Raw genomic sequence first — 8804 nt, 5'->3', positions numbered from 1 at the left:
ATCCAATAATCCGAGACACGCTGTTTTCCGGTAGCAACTAGAACCTGGATGGTAAGCGACGAGTTCAGCATCAGTCGTTTTTAATTCTGTTAGTTGATCGAACGGAATTTAGAGACAGTCAAAGAGCAAACGAGATCTGGAATGAGCGATTTCTTCTTCTATACAATACAAGTCTATCTGTCCAGTCGATGAAGACGTTTGGTAACAACGAAATACGCCAGAGTCAGTAATAATGATGTTTCGGTAACAGACGGGTGAAATATAATTTCTCACAAAGTAATTTTACAGCTGATGGTTACGATATCTAAAATACGTAGTAGATATATCTGTCTATATTTAAAAAGCATAACGCTATTAATTGTCAGTGAAAAGAGACACGCAAAGAAAATATGGCATCCATTGAAAATACAATAATTCTATTTAGGCTGCTATTCTTTTTTCTTTCATAGCAGAATTTTATGCAAAAAAAAAAAACTCGCATGAGTGTCAACAGCGTCGAAGAATCAGGTACATGTCGATATCAAAGCCTTATAAAACTGTTTCATAAAAGTAGATATAATACATGTGTTACGTGCAGATTAATAGGGGTTACGATGTATTGTCTGTGGACTGGCCAAATTTGAAACAGAAAACGATACCGGAGCCATGGCCCACTCTGCGATCGTAGCGTTCTCGGTACGGTGGGCATATGAATGGCTATTCTAAAGCCTTGTGTTGTACCATAGCCAGTTCAACCATGTTTAGCATATATAAGCAAATATACTATGTTATATACAATTCCAGTTACAATGATCATGAGCTATGTATCCAATGGATTAAACAGACAGCCCCTATGTATCAGATGTATACAGGCAGAACACTTAAATAGATATTTTCAGAAGTTTTACAGGTCCTTGTTGCTACAGACGATGGGAAGAAAACGGACTCAATGCTAAACAGAATGTCGTTTTTAATGTGTAATAATCGTGTAATTTTTTAATTGCTGGTTATTGAATATGAGTAACAATAGGAAATTTAGATTTATGGCGTACAGCTGTTATATACGGTCTTAAATTAGCACCCATTGTGGAACTGACATAGGTAACTGCAGCAGTTCAAGGGTTGATGGCTGGCAAGAATCAATCACCTTATAAGACTGAAAAGTACTGGTTTCTCAACAATCAGTGAAAAGAAAACTTTCTGAAGCCCTTTTTACCTAAAAATACTTTGGAGCGGATTAGTTCTGTTAGTTACGACATTTGTCAAGAGGTAACTTCATCGTATGTTGTCCACTGACAATAACACGAGTTCAGTTTCAAGCTGAATCTTCGAGCAAGTGTTGATTCAGGGGAAGCAGACGCTTTCTTTAGGTATATGCGATATATATGCGATATATACAAAATCAGGATAATGATGCCTATTGTCCATTTTTTGCCAAAATAAACAAAACTAATGCGAGCAATTTGATGGAAATGAAAATTGCTACAGAGTCACTCTGTCTGAAAAATGGTGTGTACGTAATAACCAAAAACACTATACAGTTGGCCCTCCACTAAAAACTAAAAAGCTTCTGAACGTCCTTGCTCACTCGATTTTCCCTTTTGGGTTTTTACACACCTATACATATAGTCCTATAGGTATGGCTGGTTGTAGTCAGCTTAAAGTGAGAAAGAGACTTAAACGTAACACCAATCTATGCTGCGTTGACTTCACTTGTTTGGGCTAGAATCCTCTTCAATAAGACTAGAAACACCTAAGCGCTATTACGAAGAAACTGTTACAAGCGCCTCAGGTACCGTTGTTTCTATGAGTAACACCTAACCACCGAATCCGACGATTCATAGTGTTCAATAGGAGGTGGATTTTTCAACGCAATGCCTACAAATGGGTCACACCGCCAAACTAACTGATACACAGGGATTTTTAATATATTATTCCAAACAGGTTTTATTTGTTGAGCAAGGGACGCCTTTATATGGAAGCACACAGAACCTCTACGTTAACACCATTTACGTACAGACAATGTGAAGCATGAATATGCTATAGATCGTGAATACAATAACCTTGCTAAGCATGATGTGAGCCCGTTTTCTGTATGAGCATAATAATTCCGCGGTTGAAACCGCTGCCTTCGGTGATGAATATTATTTCAACACATTTGTTATTGTCTACGATTAGTAAGCGTGGGTTATGGGATAACTGTGTGTGGCCGCCTGTGCGTGCCAACACGTCAACAATGCATCGGATTTGGCCTACCGCGTGTTTTCCATACGTGCTTCCGCGACGGCCTGACAGGCTGCCGCTTCCCGCATTTAGCATATGTTTGTTTTTGTCGTCCCCTAAATTGCTGTAAGACGAGCGTTGAACGATCCGACAGATGGTTCGTCATACTCTACTCGGTAGCTTTTACAGGACGTACAAAAAAGTTCGATTTAAGCTTGAAGGGGCGCATTGCGATATGAGCCCCTTCAAGCTTAAATCCAGCCTTAAATCGGAGAAAAACTGAGTGTTTAAGGGAATAGTCGTACGGAATTCAAAGCTGTGTTTGCATGGTGCCCAACACTTCACTCACTCCCATTTGATAGCAGTCATATCAGTTGCTTAACAATTGTTCGCGTCTTTGTCAGCCAGTAATATTAAATTATCGTAATCCTGATGCTTCTACACCTAACGATACAGACAGAAAAAGATCGCAATAGTAGGTCCGCAGCTGATGGTCTGATCATGTCATCGATATCGGATCGTACCAATCATAAATTCTATTTTTCATACGAGAAAGCTATGGTCACGCAAATAGCTAGCTTAATGGAAGTGAAATAGCTAAATATCGACTACTTGTTATCAGCTCTGTCTCCTACTTATATATATATAGAAAAAATTCTACGTAAAGTCCTCCGAGATGTTGACGAGGCCGACATGGGCCAAAGATACGCTAAAACACTGCTTTTGGCGTAGAAAGGCAAAGCTAATCACAGAGCGGTTTCTAATAATAACTGTGACATTAAATTTCGTATTACATGGTCGCTATTACGTAGTCATTGCAGATCACTTAACTGCCTTTTGATGCGACTGCGGCGGAGCTGCCACAATGGTACGGCCACAGTTCATCGGCAACAATATATAGAGAATAAGAAATTACTCCATAACATTAATATTCAAAAAAAAGTGACGACACACAAGGTATGCATGGTTCATACTTTTGGCTTTGTGTCATGGCCGGAACGCGGTCACACAGAGGTTCCGCCGGACTTCAGCGAAGTCGGCCTTCGAGGACTTCTTTTCGAGCGGGACACTTCGTGCAAAGCATGCAGGTACCCATGTATAACCATCGGCCGCTCTGTCTGCCACTCTTGACTAATAGCAGGAAAATGGATTACCACTGTGACAAAAGGAAGAATCTAGATGCCCGTCCAGTATTCTACTTTATGTGAACCATCCCAATGTAAACTGCCCATTTATCACAGTCGGTTGCCTCGGTTGACGCCGATAGTTGATACAGTCGTTGTAACTCTCGTACCCTTGGGGTGGGCACCGCCAGTCGGACTGTGCGGGGTAGTACAACACAACTTTTCGGTTTACATTGTTTAAGTGAACAAACGAAACAGGACTGATGACCGTCGCTTTGTCCTTATTTAGATCACTACAGGCTATGGCCTGTAGTGATCTAAATACATGTGCTACATGGTCTTTGTGGTATCGTGGTAGTGGTTAATGTGAAAATCCGAAATCATCTCGCTACTGGTCTTCGTGCTTCATTACTTATGTATACGAAGGGGCATTTATTTATCACGCACTTCAACAGAAAGATGGATGAAACGCATTGGATATGAACGAGAAAGTCGCTTGATAAGCCCGCCCAACCATATAGGCATGCGCACATATATACATACGACAAAGCATCTTTGCTTATCGTGTATACAATGTTGCCCAACGAATAATTCTATCGCAATGTTTGTTAACGAGTCCAGTCGTCAGTGATGTTTATCCCCCCTCCCCGAACACACACAAACACACACACATACACACGCATCAACAAGACTAGGCTTGTCACATTGTCATATAGAATATATGCAGATACCTATATATCGACGTAGATATAAACGAACGCATTTAAGAAGACAGAGTGCGTTCAACAAAACTTACGCCTAGCATAATGCTGATTTCACTGCACTCTTGGTATAGCCATATATATCAATTTCTTCGAACATTGCCTGATGTTACCAAAGTAATGACAGAATAAAAGAAATAAATATGGTTACTAACACATCGTTAAAGATGCAGACAAGATCTAATAAATTTGAACATGCTGCCATTAATTATAATAACAGCTACCATATTCTGTTCCAGGACCTTGCAAATTTATCAAATCCTATACTTAATGTATGTGTACAAGAGGTCATTTGTATTGATTTAACATATGAAATTAATATTTAAATTCGGTTTTATGTAGATGTGCTTTCTCAGAGACTGTTCAGCAAAGATACCCTGCATGGTACCTGAGGCATATTTCGCCACGTCTTGTGCAGACGCGACAAGCGTCTGACAAACAAAATTCAGTATACTATATCGGACGTGGTGAAATATGTATTGCAAAAACACGCAGCTGTCTCGGTTGACCCTGTTCGTCTGTATTCATGCTTCGTTGATCATCGCCCTGCGTTGTAAGAGTCAGAATCAATCTCCGCCATTTTACTTTCCCAGATATTGATAAACTACAAATAAGCAGAACTAAGGAAAAGTTTGAATCTGTATCCTAGACTCTCCACACATTCTGTCGCTTAAAAGGTACACGTATATTTTCAACGATGAATGGTGCAGTCCCGTGACGCCTTTCAGAAACGCAACTATAATTCAGCCATTCGATCATTTTATCGCGTTGCATCGACGAGAGGTATTTCCATACTAACTGGACTCTGTAGAGAACTATCGTCGCCACCTTAATTACAAGAAGAGCCAGCGCTGTTTGAAAAGGAAGTTTAAAGCAAGTTCGTACGCCCACACTGTCCACTATGGCTCCTCGTACTTTTCAAGATGTGTTCTCCAATGGCTCGGCCGCTTTTGAATAAAACCAAATCCAGGTACTCGAAACTCGTTATATACCTCAAGCTATTCTCACTGCAGGGAGCGTATCGGTAGTAGCGAGCCGGCCTTCGCGGCTAAGCTTTATGGCCTCTGTTTTGTTCATATTGATCTCCATCCACGTGTAATGTCAGCTTTTTGAATAGGAAACTAAGATCCTTCAAAGAGGACAAAATCGTCGGCACAGAACAGCGGTTTATGTGTTTCGCTGCATCCTGGACATGGGAAGACAAATCAGGAAAGCAGTGGAATAAGGTTATTATTTTATGCAACGCCAGCTATTGGGCGGACGTATCGAGCTGGATCATCTATGCTAACCGAATCTTCTTGTAGAAGCACCCTGGTTAGATGCAGCGTATTCTAAGGGACCCCCACTATGCAAACTTTATTAAAATTTTGCCTCAGGGCGTCATAAGGAAGGGGGATTTAAAATTCAGGAGTACGTCGAAAAGCACTTATTTTGGTTAACGACAGACACACTGTAGCTCCCGACGTAGGAGGCCGCATACCTTAAAGGTGGAGCTGTTTAGCCGAGATACGTAAACAATCTTCCAGAAGCCCCGTCAGATTCCGTATGATGAGGTGGGCAATACACTTGTAGCAGCAGCTTTCCTCGCGATTGCCCTGCGTAGAAATGGGTCTTGTGGATTGCTTTTTTCTAGAAGACGGCCTTTAGAAGGGCACCATTCCATTTCGTTGGCAAACGTCCATGTTCTAAGCAGGTGCTCAGTGGACTTGCTCTTTGAGCGTTCATTGCGGATTAGGATCAGTTCTGCCGCCTTGTTCGACTTGAGCTGCTTTAGGGGTCGCAATACCTCGAAAACGGAGAACTCCGCTTTTGCATTTAGCGCATTATAAATGTTTGTCCATCGTGTGCAAGAGCGCATTACTTCAGATCGTTGACTCCCAGCAGAAACCGAAATGTCTCTATGCCCGATTTCGAACTTAGCCGACTACGTGTCCCTAAATTTCGTTGCGCTATGATGGCGACTGAACAAACGGTACCCAGCAAGACGCACACCGTACACTTACGAAGCTCGTCATGTAGCTAATGGACACATAATCGTTCCGTTCAACTAACCGCAAATTCATCAATTTATGCCACATCAATATCAGTACTGCCTTAACTTAAAACCTTAACGGAACCTGTACAAAACGCTAAAGGAAGTTTGTGCAATTGCTGATTCACTCCACTCAATGAATGAACAACAGCTCGGGTGCCCATAGGATTCATAGGAAAAATACTTGGTATTTACTCCACGTGGCGGCAAGACAAATGAGCACAGGTAAAACGGGCTGTATGATGGGTTGACAGCGTTTTCAAACGAAAGATTGTTACTGACCAGAAATTATTGGAATATATCATTTACGCTTTCGTCGACACCTCGCTGACCGCGCGCCGCGAATCCAGTGTGCTCTCCAAGTAAATAAACGAATTCCTAATGGCATTATTGGATATAGGCTGACCGATATAAGCTGGATATAGACGAGACACTGAGTGGATGAATGTCAAGTTCGTATGCTCGGTTGGAAAGGAAAATCTTCGACGACCAGTGTTTTCTTTCTGCGATGAAATATGGAATTGTTGGCTCGCTTAACTGAACACTGCTCGTATAGTAAACGATTGATACACTCGTAGTAGCGACTAAATATAGGGTTAGCTTGAAATAGCTGTTTTTTCTTTCTCCAAAAACCTCTTTCTCAATAGAAATCCGTGTATTCCTGATACAACGTTATTACGTACAGCTCTGAACGCACTGGATCGCATTGGAAGTATAAAGCAAGCCGCCGGAAAATTTTTGTTCCTAAACTCACTTGTGCGTGAGAGCGGCAAGAGCCGTTTTAACACCGTTGGCATAGTAGTGAATATTGTGGTTCACCAACGGCCAGACATACCTGTACGTTTGAAAAGGCATGTTTTAACAGTTTCGACTTTATCTAGCCAGTTATACAAAAAAAAAAAGAAAAAAAAACATCATAATTACGTTAAACGTCAGTATCGACATCAATCGGATTGCGCTCCTTGTGTATACGTGTTGACAAAGAAGCTGCCATAACAACGCTGCCCCAAAATGCAAAAAAGTCTACCATTGGGGACTAGACATTTCACACGTCCTTCAACAGACAACTAGATAAAAGACCTGACATTTATATATATATATATATATAAATAAGAGAAACAATATAGGTATATTGTACGAAGTAATTTTCTTGTAAGTTTGTTTTTCCTCGGTCTCACGGTGTGGCCTAACTAGAACCGGCTGAACTAATTTTGTGAGCAACGGTTAGTGGAGACGAGCCGTAAACCGACGGCGATAGATTAGACGCGGTAATATAACACAGATCGAGATGCAGTTGTCAATGTGGTCGCCTCAAAGTTCTGAGAACAAATGCACGTAAAAAGATCCAGAATAAGAAATATATAAGTCGTCCTGAATATAAAGTGTCTACGATGCACTCAACGGAAGTTGACGTCTGACCGTGCGCCAGTAACTCCCAGTGCATCCAAATAACGTACTATACGGATGTACTATTCCGGTAACGCAGAAAATGCTTTCCGTTTACCCCCTTCTATACTTTGTTCTCCATTTATTACTAAGGAAATTTTATTATACAATATAGACTATGGGGATTCTCATAGAATTTCGTAAGTGCTTCTACATGTATTCGTTAGTAGCCATATTGTGTTATGGCAAAAAATAACTATACGAACTAGAGGTCCGTTACTATAGACAGTGTCGTTATTTAGTAGGATAAAAAGTAATGAATATCACAGATCTGTGAACAATATGACCAACCGCTATAGATAGTTCTTCTCTGTTTTATGGCTGATTGCCAACACTGAAATAACCCGGTACGTGTACAGTTTAATGTCAGTATGGTCAACTTGGACCAGCTAAAGGAAAACACATAATGGAACCTTAAAACGCTCCTGCCTAATGCGAATCTGACGTGTCATTAAAGGATACTCAATTGGAAAAAATCATCATATTTCTTCTGTGGATATTCTATATAGCCTGCGTGAATAAGTAGTTTATCTCCATCTAGGAAATAGACAGATTACGATCATGGATATTAGTATGTCTTATTTTACAAACAGGTTTGTCAAATATTGCCATAGTCTTTTCTGCGCTTCTATACAGGGGCGTAATACTAAAGATATGCACGTATTACCTGTAGAGCAATCAGCGGCCCCGTCAGGACCTTTGGGCAGAAAACGAAGTATACTTTGCCAATACAGTTTCACTACTTGAACCGATAAGGCGTCTTCTAAAGTCCGTCTATCATCAGTGCCAAGTTTCTTACGGATCTTTAACAACCAGGTGTTTTTTCTCGGTACAGACTGTTGTCGTCCTGTTGTGGACACAGACCGAACCGTCCACACAAAACAGACCGTTCTTCTGATCGATCACTTCGGTCGATCATAGTTCGATTGGGGTTCGACTCAGTAAAACATCTCAATGATTCCACCATTGCTAGTTAGCCGAACTAGATGCTGCCTAGGCTATAAACATTTGCATGCAATGAATTGTGGAAATTTCTATTTACTTGGTAACATGTATGCACACGTGTTCAAGGCGACAGGTACGCAGAAGGCCTAGGTTATTATTCATGGCCTCAAAATTGGCTAAAACTTCGGCAGATTTTTGCGACAGTTAATTTGGGAAAGCTAGGGTTGACTTGTTGATGTAAAGCGTTGCAGTGATCTGCTAAAATTTTTTGTATGAGAATGAAGCTTTTTCAAA

This window comes from Varroa jacobsoni, unplaced genomic scaffold (genome assembly GCF_002532875.2).
Source record: "Varroa jacobsoni isolate VJ856 unplaced genomic scaffold, vjacob_1.0 scaffold_592, whole genome shotgun sequence".
Classification (NCBI taxonomy): domain Eukaryota; kingdom Metazoa; phylum Arthropoda; class Arachnida; order Mesostigmata; family Varroidae; genus Varroa; species Varroa jacobsoni.
The sequence above is the reverse complement of the archived record's forward strand: the minus strand, read 5'-3'. Positions refer to the sequence as shown.